Below are 26839 nucleotides of genomic sequence, written 5' to 3'. Positions count from 1 at the left end.
CACTAAGTGGTGGCAAGGGGAGTCTGTTGTAAGGGTTCTTGAAATGGCATCTTCAACCTGATTGCCCCACTGACCACTCCTCTACTGTTTTTATAATCCAGCTGCCCCTTGGTTTTACATGTCCCTATCAGCACATACATAAAACAAGACCATAGTATAGGAACACCAACGCAATTCAGGCTGATGGAAACCTGAGGACATCTCCAGTTCAACCTCCCTCTAACTGTCCTGGATACGAGGTCAGACTAGATTGACAACATAAACTTTCTGGCCTGCTTTGCTCTGATGCTCTGTTCTCTGGGTGATCCAGCCTGAGTCTCTTCTTGTTTCAGCACCTGCACATTGCCTCTCAGCCTTTCCCCCTACTCTAATGTGAACAGACTGGCTGATGCATCCTCAATTGCCTGTCAGTGACAAAGAGATGCTGTTAGGTTCCCCTAAAGCCATCTCTTCTCCAGGCTAAATGGTCCCTAGTCCTGTAGAAACCCCCTCTCTCCACAGAGTTGTTGTTGGCCTTCTTCATGTCCAGGACACACCACAGGCTCCTACCATCCACCACATCCCACAAGCCTCTTACAGAAGGTCTGCTTGTCAGGCAGTGAGTGTCCAGCATCTACAGTTGTAAAGGGATATATTCCTTCCCAGGTGTATGAGTTTGCATTTATCTTTGTTGGATATAATTAATCTCCTGTCAACCCACTCTTCCAACTTCTCCAGGTCCCTCTGGACAACAGCCATGCCTTCAAGCATATCAACAGATACCCCCTTGTCTGCTGTTTACGGAACACCTTATATGCAAGCATTCCAGAAACTCCTACATGTTAACAATAGAGATGCTAAGCAGGGTCAGTCCCTTTGTTGCCCCGCTTGTCACCAGCAACCTGGTAGAGTACAACTCATTTCAACTCAATCTGCTGAGCCTAACAATCCAATGAGTTTTGTACAAATCTGTTTTTTCTCCCATTCAGACTGTATCATCCTAACTTGGATTGAGTATTATGGAAGACTGTCAAAAGCCTTGCTGAAGTAAAGGACAACCATTCATCTCCTGATGATCAAAAGTCTGGTTATTTTTTGCATAAGGAAATCCAGTGCATCAAGCATGTTTTATCCTTGATAAATCAATGTTAACAATCACAGGCAAAGCAATATATTTCAATAAGACCCACTCTATGACCTACCCTAGTATCAAAGTTGGTTGACTAGTTTGTACTCCCCCAGATAGTTATTTTGGTACTTTTTGATTAGAAGTGTAATATTGCTTTTCCTTCAATCATCTCAGACGTCCTCCAATATTCATTTTTTTAAAGATGCTAAAGATCAGCCCTATGAAGATATTGATCAGCTCTCTCAGAAACCTTTGATGAAGCTTGTCTATGGATATACTATTAATCAAATTCACCCAAATAAACTCTGGCTTGATCTGCATCCACTTTGTTCTCCTTGAATCCTTTCACCAGTCTTTGTTGGTAAGACTGAGGCTATGAAGGCACTAAGTACCCCTGCCCTATTTGTATCCATGGTCATTAAACCACTTGCCCCATGAAGAGACAAAAGAAAGTGCCCCCCTAAACCAAACAGCCCATTCAAGTGAGTATGAGGATGGAGCTCCAATCTGACAGCACGACAGTAATTTCCTCCAAAGCACCTCCCACCTTTGAAAAGGATATGATTTATCTTGCAACAGGAAGCTGGAAGTTCCACCCCCAATAAATGGGGTGGGACAGGGCCAGTGAGTCCAGGTAAAGATGCTCAACTGTCAGCACTTTGTGTGGACATCACTAACCACAATGGCATATACAAATATGACTATCTTTTAATAGTAATATTTAATTGTCATCATATGTAATGACGGTGACAAAAACAACTAAAAGCAATTTTACTTGTTCTTGTTGGCTTGTATTTTCTGAACCATAAAAAAAGGCACTACTTTTTTTAATACCTTCTGACAATGAGTAAATAACTCTTATAATATTTTTAGTGGTCAGTAGGATCTGTACAAAAGTTTTATTTAATATTTTCTCACAATTACTTGGCTACTATGTATTATACTGCTGTCCTGCAATAACTAGGCTATAAAAGAACTGCTCATCTGTACAAAGCTTCTTAGCTGCTTACAGAGTGATGGACTCTAACCTCTCTGTTGCTATGAAACTCCAAGTGACCATTTTGTGCGGAAGAGTGACGCTAGCAGTGGGACACTAGTGAGCTGCATACTTTTTACAGCATTGTTTCTTTGTTATTATTCCAAATTACATCTATGCTGTCACAGATGACCTACTTTTTCAAGGGGTTGTGTGTTTTCATTTCGTCTCAAGCATCACTAATGTCTTCAAAAAAGGAAAAAAAAATGAATTAATATGTTCTTTGAGCACCGGATTATAGTTTAACACTTCTCAGACTATGAGATGTTTAGTAAAGGGAAGAGCTCTTAAAACTTATATGATGAATTAATAAGAAAATCTCCAGTTTACAGCTTTAATACCTGTGCTAATTTGGAAAACAACAAATCAGTAGCAGGCCATAGAATGCACACATTTGCATATTAACAAATATCAGGTAATGATTGCATGCACACAATTATTTTCAAGAAGTCATTACTCACTGGTTTGATTTATCACATTTCTATCCTCTGATGCTCATCTATGTCTCCAGAAACTACCATTCGAAACACAAATTAGACTTCTTTTCTTTTTTTCTTTTTTTCTTTTTTTCTTTTTTTCTTTTTTTTAATTACTGGAATCACCTGCAAATTTGCCTCTTTATAATGTTTTTAATTTTGTCTAAAACCTGGGGTTTTAATGTATATGTATTCAGCCCGCATTCTAAAATTGGAGTGCTTCCATCTTCTGTGTAAACTTTTGTATCCCTTTCATCATGTCTTTCTTACTTTATATGTTATTTACTTATGAACCATAGGCTTCCTTGTTCTAATTTATTAACTGTTGAAAGAATTATGCTAGTGCTAACTCTGCAAGATTAGGTCCTACATTTTAACAAATCTCCCTTATAAATTATCCCTCCTTACAGTTCTTATACTAGAACTGCAGGTTCTGTGATTTTCCTTATAAATGAAGGCCAACCCCTTACTCCATTAAAACCATTGGCAAAATTCCTGCTGAATTCAGTGTGAATAGATTTAAACTCTTATGTCTCAGTTGTCAAGTAATAGCTAGCACCTACTGTGATAAACACCTACTCTTTATTTTTTAACCTTGACAACATAAACAGGTTAATGTCAAAGTAAAACCTAATGGCAGTTTAGTTTGATGACACCACCACATCACTTTGATTTGTAACTGTCTGAAGATTCCTGTTCTTTTTTTAATTTCACTCTTTCCACACATCAGATATCCCAGAGTTCAGAAATTAACTTATGGAAGATGGAAAATGAATGTTGCACTTTGAACTTCTGCAGTGTTATGCAGTTAAAAAGCATGGCAGCAGCAATTGTTTCACCCTTTGAGAATAAATTCTTTCTGTGGCAAAGACTAACACATTATGGCCTGGTCCTGCAAAGCCCTAACTACCATAAGATTTTCAGCATGTTCATCACCAAGTGAAATCAATCAAATATTTGCTTCCAAACACAATGAGTTTAGAAGCACTGGCCTCTACACAAAACTTTGTTCTACGATTGAGTTTCATAACATTAGCATCTGATAAGCAAAACAGTGACGAATGTCTGCTAAGTGATGACTGCCTAGGTGGAGAGCAGTGGATATGTTTATCTTGAATGTACCAAGGCTTTCAACACTGTCTTTCATAATATCCTCATAAACAAGCTGTTTAAGTATCAGGTAGATAAATGGACAGGGAGGTGGATTTAAAACAGGACTGCCAGTTAAAAAAGGGTTGTGAACAGAGGCACATAGTCCAGCTTGAGGCCAGTCACTAGTAGTATAACCTGGAGACTGATACTGAATCCAAAATGACCTGGATAAGGAGAGAGTGAATCCTTAGCAAGTTTGAATATAAAGCAAAACGGGGAGGAGTGACTGATACTCCATGGCTGTGTTGCCATTCAGAGGCTTCTGGACAAACTGGTGAAATGGGTTAGGAAAAACATCACAAAGTCCAGTACAGAGATGTAAAGTTATCCTCTGAAGGGGGATAACTCAATGCATTAGCACACCCAAGAAGTTGACTGGATGGAGAGCAGCTTTGCTAAAAAGTATATGTGGATCCTGGTAGATGCCAAACTGACCATGAATCAGTTATGTGCTCCTGTCAGGCTGCGCATCACAATGCAGACATATGGACATAATGGAGTGACTCCAGTAAAGTGCCACAGAGGTGGTTAAGAGACTGGAGTGTCTGTCACATGAGAAGAAGCTAAGAGATCTGGGAGTATATAGCCTAGAGAAGGGTCAGGAGGAATTTGCTGACACCTATAAACACCTGACTGGGGGCAGGGGTGAATGGACAAGATGGAGACAGACTTTCCCAATAACAGGAGGCAACAGGCAAAACTGAAATACAGGAAATCCTCTTGAGAGCCACTTTGTAATGGGCAACTGTTCCTACTGCACAGGCAGGCATGAATTAGACCAAGGTGTACAGAATGATGCACAGGTGAAAGGCAGCTAGTCCCAAGCGGAACTACTAAGTCCCTGTTTAAGAATTACAAAATATTTCTTATTGAAAGGTGACATCAAACTATATCATTCTGTAGTTTTTCCTTCTCTAGTACAAATCAAGGAATGCTTCTTAGTTTATCTTTACATAGTGACAGAAATGTGCCTCATGTAGAGACACATTCTTTTCACTTTTCACTATTTTCTGGGGAAAAGATCAACTGCACCAAAATGATGACCTCCATTTATTCTGTTTGCATCCCTGCCCCAGCCCTTCTTGTAATACTCAAAGCCATCATTGCCACTTCTAAAAAGTCTTTAATATAGCTAATGTAAGCTACATAAATAGTGACATGTGACTAAGGAGAAATGCTACCCACCCTCCTTTCCTTCCTTCCTCCCCTGCTTCCTTCCTTCCTTCCGTCCTTCCTTCCATCCTTCCGTCCTTTTTTGTTTTTTCATTCTTTCTTTCTTTTGTTCATTCTTTCATTCGTTCTTTTGTTCTTTCTGATATACAAGATGACTTAACTCCTGTAGACTCCCTGGAACATAGTTTGCTATGATCCCAAATGGTAGGGCAGACTCGATGTGCAAGGTAAAATTCTCTGAATTTGCTATGAGCTTATAACAAATAAACCTTACAGATCTCAAGATCATAGCTAAAAAAAAAAAAAAAAAATCACATCCAGACAATATAAATCTTGAATTGCAAGGTCAAAAGTCTTGCCCAGTAATGGAAACGTGAAAAATATCTACAATCAATCACTCACTCACATACGTCTCTCAAATGAGCTGGCATACAAAGTATTACATTATACCATGTTTCAAACAAGCTTTTTTAATACTATACTCTCAGTAATTTGCTCTACAAACACAGACTAACAGGATAACAGGACAACGTAACAGCATCATGCCTCGAACAAAAGCAGCTTAACCATAGTGTTCAGTTTAAACTATTGCATATTTTGGCACTGTTAACAAGATAACATCCTACAGGAACCTACTGTCAGAGGTTTCTCTGAGTCTAGGCATTTTCCCTGGCATTAGAGTGCCTTAGGTTTTGCCATTTTTCTATTAATAGCTCCTGCTGAGAGTTACAGTCTAGAGCAATAAGGTTTCAAACAGCTAGCAACAATGGTAGCAGTATGGTGTATGCTACATTTGATTTTCTTAGGCATGACCAAGGAATAGATTTATATTGAAGAAAACGTTTCAATATAGTGAAGAAAGATGTTGACAAAAAATTAATAAATTTCTGCATAGTAATTTTTAAAGAAAATATCAAGGCTCAAATCTAAATTTTCTTATTCACTTTAAAGGAGACTTTAATGAGGACTTACCTCATACATTTTCTAGTGGAAAGAGTAACTAATTAAAAAAATAAGTATTTCCCAGCTTTGAAAAACATACAAAGAAACAAACAAAAATTACTTACAACACATTATGGTGCACTTCAAGTGTGACTAAAAACTTCTGACTTGAACAAAGATGGAAGAAACCTTTCCATTTTTATCAGTGCAAAACCAAGCTACTTCTCCCTGAAATCTTGAGCTGACAAATTACAGTTTGAACAGCAATATTAGCTGTCATATATAAGGTTCAAAATTTTAAAGCAGGGTATTTCAAAAGCAAACTTTCTTAAAGTCTGTTCATAGTTTTAGATGTATGATTGAAGTACTTCCAGTGCTGATAAACATGGCTGTGTGGAAATTACTCAGATTCTTCCCCTCTTACCACCATCCCCAGTCCTTCCTTTAAAGGATTCCTCCTTCAAAGAAGGATTTTTGCACTGACTGAAGCAGTACACCTCTCACTATACCCACGACAATTCACTGGATTAGTTAAAAAAAAAAAACAAACAACTTATGATTTACACTCTCCTACACCTAAACGTTCCATGTTGCTGTAAAACTAGGTGAAGAAAAGGAAATCAATGGTAACTTTAAAAAATTAGGAAGTAATTTTAGTATTTAGGTTACAGTAATACTTAAACAAGGTGAAATTATATCTGACCTCCATGTGCCTGCATCATCTATGCAGACTGGATCACAAGATTTACTAAAATAAAAACCATTTTTGTCTTTGTGAAACACCATTTCTGCAGGCTCTCCACTACTGGTCTTGTTTAGACAAATGAAATGTCAGACACAAATTATATACATATAACTCACATAAGGACATAAATAACAGATGTAAAGTGTCTTCTTTTACCACGCAGACTTTATTTATTTGTTTATTTATTTACTTACTTACTTACATACTTTTGGCTGTGTGCTGGAAAAGTGGCTAAGGAGGTGGAAAAATATTTTACCAGCACAGCACTGTCAAACCATGAAATGTGAACTGCAGTCAAACTGTTAAGGCAATAAATGCCCTAAATCCTACCCCTAAAGTGTTGAAAACCTAAAAAGAAAATCAAGAGCATTAGCATGACCTGAAGTTAATGCTCTGAAACCAAAATAAAATAGAAATCTGTGTTTAAGTGGTAATGCATCCGAGGCAACAAAAACTAACACCAGCAACTGATAGGTGAACCTCACAGCCTGCAGATACATTGACAGTACTAGAGACAAGAACACAAGACATAGTGTACCTGGTCAGCCTACTAACCTTAAAAAGTAACCCAGAGCCCTGTTTCGTATCTCTTTCAAAACTACATGAGAATAGTTCAAAAATTTTCATGCACAAATTTTGTTTTGAGTTTTCTGTCTGTTTAGATGGGCAATGTTATCACTTTGCTTACAAATTCTACTTTTGCTTTCATAGACTGTACATTACTGCCTTCTATTGTATTCTAAATATATTTATTGGAATTTAAGTAATCAACAAAACCATTTAAAACAGCAACTGTAGGAGCAATGGAACCAGAAAGTTTCTAGTCCATCTGTCTATCAAAATAAGCAACAGACTGTTTATGAAACAAATCAAGAAATCACTATGAGATAAGTCATATGCCTAAGCCCAACATGCATGCTAGTGCATTAGCAGAGGAGCAATTTTGGTCCTTTTTTAAGTAGACTATAGTAGTTTGCATTAACAGCCAATGTAAATCCAGTATTATCCTGCAGGTTTCTTGTTTGGATTGGCATAATCTCTACGAGCACTATATACTTCTTGGTATAAGGAAAAATGACAGTGTATCTTTTTGAGGCATGATTATCTCAAGTCATAAAACAGCATATGTCACACTATCTCCAGGGAATAGTTGCACTACTGTATCAAATTTTGCAGACATACATTTAGCATGGGATTATTTATTTAAAATACTCTTTAACTCTCAATCTTCTTTATTACACCTTTGACATACACCAGCTATGAATACTGACCACAAAATGAACATCTAAGAGAATATGACAAACACTTCTCAATAACCTTGGAAGATTGAAAAGTCATTTAGTATGCAAAGCAGAGAGGTTTTTTTTAACTACTATGGCTATTATGGTGAAATCAAAATCTAAATAATTTAAAATTTATTCACTCATAAAGGCCTTTTTTCCCTTAAAGGCCTTAAATACTTTACTCATAAATAGGTGCTTTATCTTAAAGCTTTTTCTCTGGCATCTCTTCTTTTTCTTGCAGTATTTTCTGATTCTGCATTTTCCAGCAGTCATGCCCTATGCATGAACAATACAGTTGTCCTCCACTTGTTTTAGTTTTCTAAGTGTATTTCTGCTGATGAAATCCAGTCCCTGGAGTACTCAAATATATATTTTTGGTAGTACAACTTGAGCAATGAATACTGCAAAGTTCCAAAAAAGCATTGAGCAGCAAATCTCAATATTTCACGCAAATCATAAAATATGACATTTTACTGCAGTAATCCAGTTTTAAAAGAATAAGAGATTAGTAATTTGTCTTTTAAATTCTACAGCATGTAAAAGGGAATACTACCAAATATTTCTAAACTTCAGATTTTTTAAAAAGCAACAAACCTGTCTCCTTGCCAAAGATATAATGGGCTATTCTATTTATAGGCTTTTCAAAAGATGTGCCTGCATAGTTGTTACATGTGTCACAAATGTCAATGACCGTAGGCTTACAAAACTTTCAATCAGAGAAGTATTATTATTACCTTACAGATGAGCAACTGAATAATCACAATCGTTAAAGGCTGTCTGCATTTATTTATACGGAGCACAACATGAAAGGAGGTCAGTTGTACGCCAAAAGATCTGGTGAGGAATATCTGACACTAAGTGAATTCCTGGAACCATTCCTAGGTGAAGAAAATGACTTGGAGTGATGCTAGCCTGATATTTAAATGTCAAAACCCACTGAATTCTATGGCCCTTAAGGCAAGCCTGGTAAACTGTATTCCTAAGGAGATGTTTCTAGATCTTCATTTAATACACTTCTTGCTCAGTTTCCTATTAGTGCAACCTTTATCTCAGAGTCTTTTCTGCTCCTGCTCCATGTTGAACTATTCTTGTGCACCAGTCAGGTAATGAACAGCCACCTCCCCATGAGAACAATGCCGACAGCTGGTGAAGAAAAGACCAGCAAAGAATAAATCTAAGGCAGCTTACATGTCTCAAAGAAATAGGGACTTAAGCCAATTACAAGTTGAACTGTTTTATGTGAACTTTTGAAGTGCCTGCCCAACTCCATTTATCGCAAAACTTCTATCAAAGTCATCTGAGAAGTATTCATTTTGTGCACTTTAAGAACAAACACTTGATAATGCAAACCACAGGACAGCAATTGTTGTGTTGAGGATGTATGCCTGATCTTAACCAAAGCCATACTATAAACATACCCAGAGTGGGTCACAGGGCTATCACAGTGCAAGAAATTTAAACTTCATTACATCTTTTGAGTTTTATTCCAGAGATTTCACAATGGAAGCTTTTTAAAGAATGGTTACTTAGATTCTTTATGAGTGAGAAAATATGCCAGCTCCAGATCCTCCTTTTTGCCATAGTCTGGGCATGTAGCACATTCAGGTACTCTGGTGCTGTGCAACAGCTTTGTACACTACCTGTCATCCTGTAATACACAATTCTGCTTAAACCATTAAAATTTTGTGTGGGACCAAATGCATCCACCAACACAATAAATATAATACACTCAAATATAAAGGAAGTCTTACAGAGATTCATGGAGACAGATTAAGGTTAATAAAATTCTCAAAATTATTCTTTTACATTTTGGAACATACAGACAGAAACAGACAATGAAAAGTGGGGATCAGAGTTTAGACTGTTGTAGTCTGGATAATTAGAGTACAATAGGACAGAGCAGACAAAGATTAGATGAATAAAAGTATGATGTAAAGAGATTGCCCAGGAGAGTAATGTTGCTTAAAAATCCTCATGTGTTCTTGGAACATAGGTCCATAACTTACTTCCTAAGATGCATAATTTGAGTTGCCATTTTATACTGTTTAGACAAAGCACCAGACTTTTGGCAGATGCATTTCAGATGTTTTGCTTCCATTCCTCTTGTCTTCGTGCAGCACCCGCATTTTATATTTTCTCAGGGTGAGACTCAGTAGAGCTCATAACTAAGGTGAGTAGAGGTAAAATGAACAACCAAACCACCACAACAACTAGCAAACCACAGTAAATCATCCAGTGTGGCATTTCTGAAAGACGAAAGGATCTGTACCTAGGTGAGATTAGTGCAGTGGGAAGTTTGGTGTCCATCAACCCCCATCTGTGTATAGCTAGCCCAGTTAATCACTACTTAGGAACTATTATGCTTGACAGCATAAACTCTGTCAATCATAGTTGGTACAATGTAGTGCTGAAAGTGGAGCAGTCACTAAGGATGGCCCTATTTCTAGCTAACTTGTTTTGGCAGAATGTTTGTGTGCATCAACAGACTGAAATGTCAGAGAGCTAGAAGATGATGTGGGTGAACGTGAAAAACCAGAGAAGACTGCAGAGAAAAAGGAATAAACCAGAATAAAAAATGAGCAAGTAAATACAAGGAAGAGCAGAAGATTAAAGGTATAAATCAATGCTGTAAATAATATTCTTAAAACAAAGACACAGGAAGTTTTGCATTAATTTCAGTCAGGTTGCTGTCATAGGCAGGATAAGCATCAATGAAAATTGATCATTTAGCTTATTAAGTTCTTTATGTTACAAGTTCCCTTTAATCACTTGTTATACACCCAGTACTCTTCTATATCCTGTATAACACAAATGGATGGAAAGAGGCAATAGAAGTCCCAGGTGTGAAGACTTTTGCACCCTATAAGACATGTGCCTCACTGAAGCTGCCCATTAACAATATCCACAGAGCTCATAACACTTAAACACATATTCATATCTCTCTATGATTAACTAAAGTTCTAAATAATAATAATTTAATAGATACTGTGTATGTTTACTAGGTGTTCCTTTTATACATAATTACTACCTATTTTCACTTACATTTCACAAACAATTTAGGTTTGAAAAGTTTAATCCTGCTCTTGCGTTTTTTTTTCTAATTGAGGGTTTGTTTGTTTGCTTGTTTTTCCTGGAGTGGAGGGTTCATTCTGGGTACATCTATGCTTAATTCTCATGCATGGCATATACTTAGCATAACGAAGTAGAGAATGTGCAACAGGAATTAACAATGAAAAACTCTTCGGGGTGCAGATAAAACACTCCAGATAGCTGCACAAGTGTTGCCCCTTAATTTGTCTAAAAGATAATTGAAAGAGGTCCTTTCTCTCCCTAAACCAAAAATATTGTCAACAACTTGGTTATTTTAGGAGAGTGAAACATGCCAGAATGACATGTTTACAGAAAGTAAATTAGCTCAGACCTCTTTATTTCTGTTGTTTATTCTGCATCTATGCTTTGTTTCTCCTATCTTTCTTTACCCTATTATGACAGTTTAACACACTCAGAAAAGGACATAGCAGGTTTTCCAGTGGGTCTGTTAGTACAAATTGGTGAGCCAGTCCATGCAAAGAGATATCATGGCCACAGCAGGTATTTCCTTCATGGTAAAGACAGAATGGAAAGATCTTGTAGAAGTAAAGTTCTATGAGTATGTAATGGTAATGGTAAATGGCAACCATGTGTTGTAACATTATCTGGAATCTGGTGTAATGTTATCCAAAACTGGTTTTATACTGGCAACCACCATAACTACTTTTAATAGCTTCCTTTAGCTGGCAGCCACAGTTTCTGAAAACTGACACACACAACTGGACGTCTCCTGTAAGACAGAGCAGAGTCCATTTCTTTTCAGGTTCCTGTCAAATGGCAGCATAGTCATAGAGCCACTGAATCGCTGAAAAGTTTGGTTTGCAAGTGAACATTAAAGGTCACCTAGTCCAACCACTTCCTGCCATGGGCAGGGACATCTTCGACCAGCTCAAATAACTCAGAACCCTGTCTGACCTAACCTTGAATGTTTTCAAGGATGGGGTATGTACTACCTCTCTGGGCAACCTGTACCAGTATTTTACCACCCTCATCATAAAAATTCTTCTTGATATATGCTTTTGCAGTTTAAAACCACAACCTTGTCTCCTATTGCTACAGGCCCTGCTATGAAGTTTGACCAAATCTTTCTTATAATCTCCTTTTTCAGTACCAAAAGCTTTCCCTTCTCCAGGCAAAACGCCAGCTCTCTCAGCTTTTGCTCATAGAAGATCTGCCCAGATCAATGTTTTGCCCTCCTCTGGACTCTCTCCAACAGGTCCACATCTTTCCCTGTACTGCGGATTCCAGACCTGGCACAAGTACTCCAGGTGGGGCCCCATGAGAGCCGAGTAGAGGGGGAGCTCTTAGGAGCTTGGGGAGCTACCATAAAATCTTTACACAAGCTTGTAGCGACTTGGCTCTTTTAACGCTCTTTTTAGCCCCACGTTAGCAGCCAAGTTACTGCAATGCTGCACACCGTAACAAACCCACCAGGAGAAAATTTCCCGAACAGCTGTGGAGCGCGATGGTTCCGTGAGCACAGGCTGTCACACTCGTAGTCAGCCCGTGTTTACAGGAGCAGCAGTGCCTTACATTTACAGGCTTCTGAGCGGCGGCCTGCAGGAGGGGCGGCGCGCCCCGGCTACGGCGGGCGGGCACGCGCTCCCGGGCGGGCACGCGCTCCCGGCCGGGCACGCGCTCCCGGCGGTGTGGTGCCCGCGGGGCCCGCCCAGGGCGATTCCCGGCGCGGGGGCGCCACCTGGCGGCGCGCGGCGCGGCGCGAGGCGGGCGGGGCGCGGGCCGGCTCCGCGCGCTGGGCGCGGGGCGCGCGGGCCGTGAGGGGGGGCGCTGCCCCAGGTGCTGCCGCGGCCCGGCCCGGCCCGGCAGTGCCGCCCCCGGCCGCTGGGACCCCCCGGGCCCCGGCCCTCGCCTTTTGTTTCACCTGAGCATTACGTCATCCTTTTTCTCCTCGTGGAGGTAGGCTGGAAATAGTATTTAAAGATTCGCCCCGCTGATTAAAATTCCTCGTTTCCCTGCTCTTCTGTTCTGCTTTTATAGAAGCAGTGCTTTCGGACACTGAAATATGACAAATGGGAGAGAGAGTTCTGCCTGAAAGACACAAATGGCTTCTTTTGCCATATTCAGTGAACAAAATACATACTGTTGGAACAGCACACAAAACCAGAACAAACGGTGGTTTGAGAGGTCCTTTGTTCTTTTCAATCCTAAAGGAAAGCTTTTGATAGGGGGGAAAAAAAAAACCAAACACCTGCTAGCACAGGTGTCAATTCACCTTAAGAAAAGAACTGCGCCAGACCTGTCTTATTTTAGTCCTCGAACACAAAAGTGCTTCTGGCTGAATCAAATTTGTTTCAGTGGTAGAATGTCTTTAACAAGGTTTTCACTATCATCATCCCTGCAGGACAGCCAGGCAGGAGCCTTGATGGGCACTATGGGAGAGAGGTGATGGGTAAAGCAAACACAGCTCTATGGATCTTTTAAAATACTAATTTTTATGAGGTGCACATAGTTCTTGGCATATAAAAAAGCAGTTAATACTACAGATTCTTTAAAGATTCAGTACTGATACACAAGAATTAAAGAAAAAAATACATCTAGTTCCCTTTCTTTAAAAATAATGATGTTACACCCGGCCTTTTGATATATGCGTTTCTGATGTCATGGCAGCGTTTTCTCAACACATCATGCCTAATTACTTCTGAAGTTTAACTCAGATTCTAACTTTAACCCTTTTCACTCTGAGAATGAAATAGTACGGTGCAAAAGGCAATTTCATTTATGTTTAAAGCATTAGCAATTCTGCAATTAGCTCAATACTGTACAAATTTGATGATAGGCTGGACATTTAACAATGGTTACAGTTGTATGTACATATATCTACATTTACACACTATACATACACTATAGAATATTTGTTTGCCCATACAACTTTGACCTCTAGTCAGTAACTTATAATCTACAATATTAATCAGGGACTGAAAGACGATAGCAGAATTGCTAATTTTATACAGTAAGCTTCTAAAAATAGACTGTATCCTTGCTCACATCAGCTAACTCGAAGACATGGTTTCTACACACACATTTACTGATTCTTAATAGCATGATCTTATCACTGTATGTTATTTGAGTAACTGGAAATTCAATTTTATCCTGCAGCAACACCAAAGTAAATATATAAATATATAAATATATTAATATATCAATATATAAGCATATAAATGAGGATAATTGTGTTTCATGTAGATTGACATTTCTGGGAACTTTTGATAGGAAAATCATAATGATTCATTTGAATTCAGTATAATTTTTCATGTGGATTCAGCTTGATTTGAATTTGAAAATTTGACATAGTGTTTCAGGCCTTAATCAGCGCAACTAATAATGTGGCATTTAGGCTCTTGGGCTGCATCAAATTAAAAAACCGCTAGGAGATTTTTTTCAAGAAAACTCTTCTTATGGCACATCCTGAAAGCTTTAATTTTAGCATCACTTTCCTTCTTTTTTTCCCAGTTTGAGCTTAGCTTTCCATCTGGCTTGTTTTTCTCATGAGGTACCAGTAGCAAGCTGTAGCAGAGGAGATAGGTCAGAACAGTGTATCTACTAAAAAGAAGTTCAAATGAAGTTTGTCAACAGTTAAATGCCCTTTGTTAAAAAGGTGGTACTCTCCATCCACTAGCCAATCTTGGTGTGTCCATCTTCTCTTTATCACTCTATTCCATAGCAGCAGCATTTATGCACTCACAGCTAAGCTGTGGGGAGAAAACAAACTGTTTGCATTGAAAATAACCAGACATGATATTGAATAATCCATATGGGAGAAGTAAAGCTTACTCTACTCTACTGAATCTGATTTAGCTTCTATGGTGACATATGATCTGTTGCAGTCAGCTTTTCAAATTATCTGCTGAGCTTCTGTGTTCATTTTCTAGGCCTGGTTTGCAGTCTTTTGTTAGATCTTCTATGTCCACACAATTTAGGCAAAAGTTTTCTCCTCAAGAACTGTCAGCCCAGTGGCTTTTTCTGTTACAACCTCAACATTTGTCATGATTGTTCAAAAGAACACTCCAGTGGTGCAAGACCACATGGCTTTCCTGAGTGAAAGCTAAATTACTGGCTATTGGTTTGAAACACATTTCTTTTCTTGTAGATTAACAGATTAGTTAGTTCTGCAATGACTGCACTATAACAACATGTGCATGTATGTAATACAGTTTTTCAAATAATGTACAAGAAGTAAGTAATGTGAAAATACGAAATAGTAGTAAATATCTGAAATAATGGCTCTTTTTTAATTAACTAATTAAATAATTCCTTATATTTGTATTTCTGCTTTAAAAATTATGTTATTACTTCTCACAGAGTCCTCAGTATTCCCACTGACTATTGCTGAAACACAGACATAGTGCATTTAATTTGCCCAGTACCCAACATAATATCACCTTATACTGTCAGTAAAGTTTCACAGGGCATAGAAATGCAGAAATTATTCAATCTCAGTTTAGCAAAAGCTTCTTAAACACAAAATACACCTTTCTTATTCCTTTTTTTTGTAGGCAGCTGATGTTAATTTAATTGTTATGTAAGAGGTGAGAAATGTCATATTAGTACTTCCATGAGATTATGGTTTGTGTTCAAAGTAGCTCTCAAAGTAATGCAGAAGCCTTTTTTTTCTTTTGTCAGTGTAAACTATAGTCTGCTTTGTAGGCTAGTGGACAGAAGTATATAGAGAAGAAAAAACTTTTTTTTTTACAGGCTTTTTCTGTCAGTTGCCTCTGCAAATTCCTTAGACAAACAGAATCTAGCAAAACAAGCCTAGGCAAAACACACAGAACCACAGTAGATTGGTTTTCTTAGGGGTTTGGGGAGCAGTTTTATGTTTTGTTTTGGTTATTTGTTTGTGTTAGGTTAGGGGGCTTTTTTGTTTTGTTTTTGTTTGGGGCTTTTTTGGTTTGTTTTTTTTTTTTTAATGCAACCCACAAGATACAATAGAACATTGTAAAAGCTGAAACAGATTCAGTACAGTAAGCAGCTGTGCCGCTTTTTCCCTTATGGATTAGCTAATAATATGTTTTGTTATTTTAGAAGCAAACAGGTTCTTTTCTCTTCATGTTGCTCAGATTGGCAGTAAACATACAAAGAGTACTATTATAGAGCTCAGTGGGAAGGTAGGAAAAAGAGAAAATGAATATAATTACAGAATTCCTAACATCCTCTTATTGTATTTAGCCCAGTAAGAGTTCATTTTGCTAAATTACTTTGTTGTTTTTCAGAATTGAACTTAATCTTTCCAGATTTTTAGTGAGCCTCAGGCCTTATGTAAATCTTCAACTTTCAAGAGTCATAGGACCACCTCTGAAAATATCTGAGTGCTTGAAGGAAAATCGTATTTTGCAAATACAAAATGCTCCACAAATTTTTGTGCACCCCGAGCCCTCTCAAGTAATTAAGTTCTGTGTCTCTGTGAGCTACAGACAAATTCATATAATTTTCTTCAAGGTAATCTAGTTTTTTCTTGTCTCTCCAGATTATGCCTGTCTTCCCCAGTACGGAGGTTCCTCATACATCTCAACAACTGGGAAATTTCTATATAGTTTTTCTTTCTACTTAGCAAGATTGGAAAGATTATCTTAGTAAGATTGGAAAGAGCAAATTAGGTCTCTGACTTGAGATTATGACAGTCTTTGATAACAATGAAACAAATGCACAGGAGGGTCTGCATATACACCTATCTACTGTAACCATAGAATTCTGTTAAAAATAGCTTTTAGCACCAAGGAACAAATCTCTTCAGCATGACATCTCTTGCGAGTAGTTAGTAGAGAAATTGGAGAGTAGTCAGAATAGGAAAGGAGGGACCAAACTCTATCAGCATTTATTTTCTGCCAGTCTTTGAGAAAGTGGAGTGTCCTGCAATTATACAGTACCCAATGCTACTTAACTCTTTGTCCTTTGAAAAACTCACACCAGCTATTGAATCTGTGAGCTGTAATGGTTGTAGCATCATCGCCATGATGCCCTTTATTGCGTCTTTTCCCATTGGAATTTTCATTTAAGTTCCATTTTCATTTATGTCACTGCTTTTTATCCTCCTGATATCCTGATAGTCATCATGGCAAGAGTTACATAATTTTTGCACTGTGTTTTATATTTGGTTTTGTATGCTGCTGTGAGCAGTATAATTTTTGCATTTTATCCATAAGACTCTTTTCATTATCAACATTTTAGTCTGACGGGATTTTTTTTCCCTTTCTTTCTGCTACTTTTAGATTTTTAGAAATGAATGTGAATGGTAATTCCCAAATTTTTGTACTAAGTGATCATATGGGTCTTTATAAATAGTATTCTTTCTTGAAGGTATAAAGTGCTGTATTCAACACAAACTACACTGACCTATGCTTTGTGTGCAGGATAAAACATTGAGAAAACTGGTGACACCAGCACAGCTTCCCTTTTTGCATATGAAAGTTCATTTCAAGCACCCAAATCTGCTTCAAGATGTGTGTAGGTAAAAGGAACAGTGATGTATCTTAGGCGCTTTGTACACCAGGCTGTGTAAGGGGTTGAAACCAGAAACTACTTTGTCTTTACTTTTATAGGATGCCATGCTGTGATCATCTTTAACCTGGAAACGCTCTCCTTTCAGTTTTCCTGGTGCTTTGTAGCTCTATATTTATCCTACGCAGAACACTCTTATAATCCTGCTCTCAGAACTAAATGTAATTAAAATATTGAAGTTCTAGTGCTTATGATATCCTTTTTGTATTTTTTCCTTTTGGTTCAATTGTGTGGTTAAAAAAGCAAAACAAAATAAAACAAAAAACTCCAGCCGACAGTATTTTAAAATAAATAAAATGCAATTCCACCAATAAAATCCAAAACTGCTGTACTTAGAAAAATTAGAGAAAGAGAGGGAGAGAGAGAAATGTCTTTTACAATAAAAATTGTCTCTTCTAAGATAGTATCATTTACTGTTCCAGCAACTTAGCTGCAGCCTGGCTGATTTCTAAAAATTTAGTACTAAAGAAGAGAAAAGGAAAAATAAACCATTGTCTCAGTAAAAAATTCTGCACTGTGGGTTTTGACAGAGTTTAAAAATAAAACCGAGACAAGGTAAATCTAGGAGGGTTTTTTTGCTGTTTAAATTGCACACTGACCCTTTAAACACTGTTCGAAGCACTATAGCCTTAGGCACAGCCACAAGGCATAACCATCCCCTGTAGTGTGACTTCATCATGGGTTCTCACCTCCCTGGCCAGCCAGTCCTGAAATATCTAGCAACTTTTCTTGCCCCACTTTTGGTATGCTTTCATATAACCCAACATAATGAAAAATAACTGTTACTGCTAGTGCGTTCTACATAATGAAATACATGGCAGAAGTGAAGGTAAAAAAAGCTCTGTTGATTTCCCACCTAGAATTCAGACAAAATTTTTAAGATAAGGCCAATTTCCTTGTATGCCGCACTCTCCTCCACTTCCCCCCCCCACAAATGCCCCTACAATTAAAACGGCACAGCTTTCTAGATGAAAGCAATTCCTTGAGCTATTTATAACTCTGTGTTGAAGACTCATAAAAATATTTTTAATCATAAAATGCATTTGAGTGAATCTAAAATCTCAATATTTTAATAGTCAAGCAGAATATTTAGCCAGTAAATGTAGTATTTTAAAGCTAACACAAGCCTATTCATGACTAAAAGAAATAAAAGAAAACTTATGCAAGCCATAAATCCATTTTAAGATAGTGTAATTATTTTCTCCCTATTATTTCGTTCTTTACGTGGGTCTCCACCTTCATGAATTATTTATGAAAAGATACAGGGTTTAATTTTTATACAGTATCTTGTGTTTTCAAATAAAACATAGAATTAAGATAACAACTTTGGGCTGACCTTCTTAGTTCTGTGCCCTATCTGTAGTACACATTTATGTATTTTTAAGGCCAAAATTGATATCAGTCCTATTTCCAAACATATTAATACACATGGAGCAAAATAATAATCTGTTCCCAGGATTCACATTAACCTACTGCAATTAAAAAAATAACTCTATGCTCTTGACTGCCTGAAATATAGTGAGCAAGGCCTACTTAGGAATATCATAGTCACAAGCTCAGAGGTTTTGTAGAATCATGATAGCAATCAGAAAAACTGTTGAAACAATGTTCTGTTCTTGTAACTGGCATTGCTTCTATGGTGATGTCAACCTAAAATGAAACAAACACACACAAAAATCTGAGACCTACTGTTATCAGAGAAATTGTTGGGGAAAAATAACAATGGTCATGGCATGGAATAGAACATCTACTTAACATTAATTTAAGCTCTGTGGTCAACAACTTCATTACTATTTTCTAAATCATCTGTAGCCATTCAGCTATCTTTATTACTTCTTGTCTTCTAATTTTGCATCTTCTTTCTGGACTCCTTAAAGCCATTATCATTCAGTTGGGGTCAAGCCTGGATTCTCATTGGTGACTGTGCTCATTCAGATAGGAAACCTTGTGGTTATTTTCAATGTAGTAACTGTCTGAGCTTGCCTAAAGTGGTTGTCAAAGAAATCCCTGCACAGCCTCATTATTTGCTGGACACAGAAAGCTGAATGCCACAGTTCTACTCTGCAAGCTTTGTCTGACATCAGAACTTAAGTTTGCAGACCTCAGCAACTAGGGCCTACATTACTGCTTATAGGTCTTCTAAGTCTTGGAAAAGTTAATGCTGACATAAGTTAGTATTTAATTAAAAAACTAGCAGTTTCCCATTGATTGCCTTTCCTTTTCATTTGTCTTTTGAGATGTTCTTCCTGCCATGCTACTCTTGAAGATGATTCATTACCAAAATTGCTACCTAATCCCAAAGAGAGAAATAGGTTTCTTTTTCCATTATTTATAATTTTGCCACTACATGTCAAACAGTTTTCTTTTACATACAAGGCATTCATTACTTCAGTAATCACACCCAAACTAGGTGGTTTTTACTATCTGACAGGTTTTCCAGAGATACGTTCACTGAAATTCTAGTACTTCTCAGCCCTGATCAAAATCTACCTATAAATTCTATAATCCAGGTTCTGGACTGTTGCAGTTAAAATATTATAGAAGATCATACAGTCTTGTTAATATATGTCAAGTTATTCCTGTGACTTTTTACTTGTTTAGTTTGTGGGGGGTATTTCCTTTCACTGAGAGAAAAATTTATAAAAAAGAAGAGAAAAACTTTGATACAATACGTACAGATTTTATCTACACTTTGAAATATATATGTCCACCCAAAATATTTGTAGTAGCCTAATTCAATAAAAATCAGTAGCTTAAATCTGTAAAAACTGGTGCATGTTCTACCCCAATTTCTATGTCCACATGTATTTCTATGTCAACATGCAACCATTGTTGCTCTAGCTCATTAAGACATAGACTATGTGTCCACATGATGTGACAAGTTCAAGAACAGTCTGTAGTACAAGACACTCTGCAGGGCACCTGCCCTTCAGCCATGGGACTGGCTTGCAGGCAAAGCAAGTACACAGAGCCGATATGTCTACTCAGCACACAGCATTGAGTGGTTTCCAGAAGTAAACACTGCCTATAATTGCAGCCATGGGCAGTGAACTTGCCCTTTTGAGAGTTGTCACCAAAACATAATATAGAAAAACCCAGAGCCTCCTAGCTCATGATTTAGCAGTCTTATATGGCAACATCACTCTTGCAGTTTTCCTTCTTCCCACCCACCTCACATTCTCAGATTAGTGGAGTAAGAAAGGGAAATACCAAAGAAGTGAAATACACTAAGCCATGTGTGTGTGTCTCTGTGTGTGTGTCTCTCTCTGTGCGCACCTGCACTACGTGAATAAGCAAGACAAGCAGAGAAAAAATTTAAAAGAACATATATGCCTCTCAGATGTTCTCAATACACTACAGTGTCTCCTCCCACTTGCTCCCCTATACTAATGTTCCATCCATTCTTAACTTTCTTGTCCTGCTGAGTTTTCTGTCTTCAAACCACAGCATTGTCATTGTAATGCTGTCATGGTTTTAACCCCAGCCAGCAACTAAATATCACACAATCTCTCAACCCATCAGGAGGATCAGTGAGAGAACTGGAAAAATAAACATAGAAAACTCATGGCTTGAGATAAAAGCAGTTTAATAGGCAAGGCAGAAGCCACACATTCAAGCAAAGTAAAACAGGGTATTAATTCACCATTTCTTATGGGCTGTCAGGTGTTCAGCTGTCCCCAGGAAGGTGGGGCTCCATAATGCATGACAGTGACTTGGTAAGACCAACACCATAACTCGAAATGTCCCCCTTCTTCCTTTGTTTCCCACTGAGCATGATGCTGTATGGTATGGAATATTCTTTTGGTCAGTCAGGGTCACGTGTCCCAGCTGTGTCCCCTCCCAACTCCTTGTGCATCCCTAGTTTACTTGCTGTTGGGGCAGTGTGAGGAGAAGAAAAGCCCTTGAATGTGTGTAAGCACTGCTCAGCAAACATCCCTGTGTTATCAACACTGCTTCCAGCACAAATCCAAAACACAGCCCCATAACAGCCACGGTGAAGAAAATGAATTCTTTCCCAGCCAAAACTAGCACAAATGCATAAATTGCTCCTCCAGTAGCTTGTTTCTTCCTCCCAATATCATTCTTAAAAGAAAATGGAGAATTAGCCCACATTTTTCTACTTCAGAAGTTATCTTGGCATCTTAACAGAATATTAGGCTTTTAATTGAAGTTCTAACTGCTACCTGAAACAGAACCTGGTTATTGCTAATTACATCAGAACATTATACTATAGTCCTGTTGGTACCCTTGAATTTATACTACCATAGCACTCACAGACTAAAATGATACTGATGACACTTCAAAGATGTTTAGCCCTCCCTTTGTATATTTCATGTACCTTTCACTGCAGTGTTTGGTATTCCCATGCCTTCCCTCATCAGAAGACAAGTAATTTTTTTATATCATATTTGGTGTGCTTACTGTATAATAATGTGATTCACCTTAAACACTAGAAAATAAAACTGCAAAATCTATACGCAATACTAGACCTTATTCTTAGCATATCAAAGAGACATCACACATGGGAGAGTACTAAACCATATAATCTCATGCTAAATTACTCTGATGTATTACCCCCATCCTCCCCTGCCTTGAAATGTATACCACAAGGAATGACCTATCCTTTTACAGTTTCTGTGAAGAGCTCAGCAGTTCCTGAAGGTCAGTTATGATTAAGAGATGGAGAGGGAGGAAAAAGCTGCCATTTAGAAGAGTCCTGTGAATTAAAAGACTTCTAAAAGAAACTGGATGTCTTTCTTTTTGTTTAATGTAGGTTTTGGATTATTGATTAAACTGGAGTGGGGAGCAAAATACTCTATATCCTGTGGTTTAGCTCAAGGATTCAGAAATTGTAAGGTAAAGTCTATAAACCATTATTATTAAAAAAAAAAAAAACATTGAGGGGAGGATAAATCCCACTAGCTTTCGAAAATGAGTGAAATTTTTTCTGTATAAATAACAGCTTATCACTTTTTTTTCATTTTAAATGAAAGCAAGACTTTTAAATAATCTCATTGCTCAAATAACAGTTGTTTGTTTTTCCTGAAAATGCCAAATATTCAAAGAGTTAACCTCAACTTAACCACTTCTTTTCTAGCTGTGCCCCAGCGACCAATGTCAGCTCTCTTCTGACTTTAGTTTCCAAGCAGTTCAACCGTGGCTAATTTTTGATGGTATAGGTGCAGCATTAAACTATCAGGAACATGTTACATAGCAGTCAGTTACAATAAAAATAACCCCAAACCCGGTAGCACAGTTTTCTGTGAAGGAGTAAGTTTTGAATGCATATGTTTCCGGTACTAATAACAGTAATAACAACAACAATTACTAGCAAATAAAAATGAATACTTCAGAAGAACTCCTAGTGGTGAAATAATAAGGTACATTGAATTTGTGAAAACTGCAAGCTACACTTATTTTCTTAAAAAAATTCTGGGTTAAATATATTTTCATTAACTCATGCTCTGTCTCATGAGTGTTACCAGTTTCATCCCATCAATAATAGTTGTGTGCTAATGTCCAGCTAAAAAGACGAGTATTTGCCAGATTGTATGACTCCATAGATCTGAAAGCCCAGTAGCACATCTGAAGCAGTATTAACAGTACTTATAGATATAATAATGCACAGTACCTCCTCTCTTTTTTGAGGTGCACGAGAAAGCCAGCATACTTAGGATGGTTTTTCTTCAACGTGCTTCTGAGAGATAAAAAAGACTTAACCTAACATTTTGTATCCAGTTGAGAGTTCATGCCACATGTTCTTCTTTTAATGAAGCCAGATGTACTGCAGACACCCTGAACATCTCTTAACCCTTGTGAAAAAGCCAGCTGGGTATAGTTTGTATCTGCCCAAAGTTAAATCTACATCACTATTTTTCTGTCTTCCTGTGTCTATTAACTGTCATAATATTGTTCATGGCCAGCTGGGAATTTTCTGATTTTAGAAAGAATTCCATTTGGCTCTAAAAACAAAGACATATTTCCTTCCACGTTCTTCCCATAAGAACTGTGACATTTGTTGTATGTTCATAGTACTAGACAAAAAATTAACAAACTTAAAAATAAATCTAAAATACATTTATAATTTACCTTAATTCCTAATTTTGCCTATAAGGAGAATTTAAGTTTTTAGGTAGTTTTGTATATATTTCAACACTCTATCTTTTTTTGCACTTAGGTTTGTTGTGGTTTTTTCTTTGGTATACCTTCTGTATTAAGTCAAATTTGAACTAAGAATTCTATTTCCTTCATAATTCAGGAAGTAATTTTTAAACTTTCAAGTTGCAAAAGACTTCTATGCTCAGACTGTCATGACTAGGGTTGTGTGAATTCTACTTTTAACAATATACTTCCCAAGCTGATTATTTTTGTAAGAAATTCTCAGTTCACAGGATATAAACAATCCACAGTATTGTGAAACTGAGGAAAAACTGCATCCATTCTTGCTGCATCTGCCTGAGCAAGCACTTAATGTAAATTTATGTATTATCTTTCCTAGTCTTCTCTTTGAGAAAAGTAGTAACATTGGATGATCTTGATCCCCTTTATCAGGCTAGAAGATTGAGGCATTACAATCTAACATCTGAAGCATTTTCATCAATTCTAGAAACACTGATTCCTTCCCACCTAATTATATGTTCTTATAGGAAAATAGCAGAAAAAAAAGTCATTTGGTACAGCAAAAGAATCCATTAATCATCTTACTTAGTGATTTTTTTTATTCCTTTCTTCAGTCAATCTTCTTTCTCCTTCAAATCTCTAATAACTTCTGAAGGCACTACATACACTCTTCTAAATAATTGAAGGCCTTAAAACGGTTTCTTTTTCTGGGTGGATGTGAGGCTGTATAGCATACAAGGCTGAGGAAACAGATTCCTTCTTGCACACTGTGAGAGTAGATGAGTTGCCTAGAAAATGATGACTGGGTTGGAGATTTATTAACCTTTTAAATTTTTTGTCAGGACACCCATTTTTTCTAAGTAATGGAGGAAAACAAGAAAGAGGCAGTTGTTAAGGCATGGAGAAAAATGCTTCTTGAAGGACAAAGTTTTGTTAACTAATATTTTTGCAGAGCAGAATGACATTGCTAGTAGTTCTTGGCCTTCTAAAGCTCAATAAGCATTTGCCAAAACCAGCATGTACAGAATCCTAGAAAAAGAGGATCACATTTTTCACAGATACATATTGCTCCTTTGATGAATGGCAGAGATCTAGAGGTCCCGTATTCTTTTTGGATATCATATCCCAGTTTGCACCGGGATGATCTTTCTTGATCTACTCTAAACTTTGTTACAAGCTACCTTATATAACCTAGTCTTTCCATCAAATAAAAAAATGCATGTTTGACCTCTTGCTAGTGTTGCAACATCCATCAGTTTAACTTTTTTGGAAATAGGGGCTGGAAACTGCTTGTGTATCACAAGAACACTACTACTGAGAAATGGCTTTCTGTGTGCAGAGTTTCAGAGTCAAGTATATTAATTTACTGTACCAAATTGTTTGTCCTGCAGATGATCTTTGGTTCTCTGCCCTCCCTGCACCCAACAACCCCGCCCGATGCTACCATAACATGTTTGCACAGTAAATATGACACATTGGCTGAAGCATTTTCAGTGTTTAGAAAACCTTTAAAATGTGTTTCTTCTTATTTCTACCAGTTGTACTAAATGATGGTAAAGCCATCACTTTGGGACTGAAAATCTCTGATGAATATAAAGAAAAAAGGAATCACAACTCCGAACAAATTGGCAAAGACACCACACAGGAAAAAAGAAGCAATATATATATTTTGTAAAGAGGTTGTATTTTATGATGCAAACTGCTTATTTGTAGTGAAAAAGCTGCTGCCGAGAAATGGCATTCTACCCACATGGTTTCACAGTCAGGTATAGTAATTGGCTGTGCTAAATAATTAGCTCTACAGATACTATCTTCACCACAGAATAATACTGCAATGTGGCCCATTAGCTTTCTGTGAGTTGTTATTTCAATAGCTGTACACATATACTATGGGGAGAAATAAGATAGAATTGGGCTGTGGGCTGTGAGACATGCCTGCAGAGGCACATGGCAGCACAAAGAAGCACATGGCAGCTCAAAGGAGCACATGGCGGCACAAAGAGGCTTCTCTCCACCGGACCCTGGGGGGAGGAGGTGTCACCTCTCTACAGAGAGGAGCCTGCCGGGAGCTGACAGACAGGTGAACAGAGAGTGATCACCCCATAGAAGGAAGCGTGGTGCTGATGTGGCAACATGGGATAGGTCACATAGTGAGAATTACCATATAAGGAAATACTGTGCCTTAGAAAAGTGTATAAAACCAGCTCATTTCTTTGAATAGACAATTCACGGTCTGGGTCCGTGCCTCAATCACCGACAATACACCTCTGATTAATGAAACAGTCTATATATAAAAAAAGTCCTTTTACTGAAATGTCTTGTCAGAGATTTGTGGAATAGTTTGTCATAAATGTTGGTTACCTTACAACATGGTACTGTCAAAAATGATTGCATTAAACAGCACACTTCCAGTGCATTTCCTTCTTCCTGGGTTCCAGTCTCCAACTAGGAAGACAGAGAACACTTGGTCTTGACTGCTTGGAGTCTTCTCCTTCAAGCCCCAGAACATCATACCTGTTTTTAGGGACACATCAATAAAGGGGAGACTCTTCCTTCTGCTCCAAGGAGAGAAAAGATCCAGTTTCCTTTCTTTTGTGAATCGACCAGTGTCAGCTCAGGGTTGGAAGTTAACTTGCCTACCGCTCTCAAGGACTTAAGGCAGGGCTGTAGCTCTGCCTGGATCAGTGCACAATACCATGTATCAATCTCCCATTCCAATTTGTGAGTAGTAAGCTGCCTGGTGAGCCCTTCACACAACATGGCAGCCTGCTCAAAAACCTTATCTACATGGATGCATTGCACCCATGGCACCCACCTGTGCCTTCAGGCCCCAGGGGGGATCTCCAGGTTCTGGAGTTTTATATACTTGAGGATGTGGGAAGCTCTTTTAGACCTGTTTGCCCTCTCTGTACACCACACCCCTTCTCTCTTGCAACCTACCACAGTTGCTCCTGGCAACACCTGCATCCATCAGCCTCAGCTACAAGAGCTGCCTCTTCCTGGTGGGTCTTTGAGCTCTTGTATAGATTTTCCTGACTTTGGGAACCTCCCGTGCTGCTCAATATAGTGCTCATCTCCCAGAACTTACTGTAGCCGTTGTTGCTGTTGCTGCATGCCTCATTAACTGATAATTCAAAGACTTTCAGGATGCCTACATGATTAAGGGGCTGGTCATTAAAAAAAGTGCTCTGTCTATGA

The sequence above is a fragment of the Corvus cornix genome, chromosome Z, assembly GCF_000738735.6.
Source record: "Corvus cornix cornix isolate S_Up_H32 chromosome Z, ASM73873v5, whole genome shotgun sequence".
Taxonomy (NCBI): Eukaryota; Metazoa; Chordata; class Aves; order Passeriformes; family Corvidae; genus Corvus; species Corvus cornix.
This window is presented reverse-complemented; position numbering follows the sequence as displayed.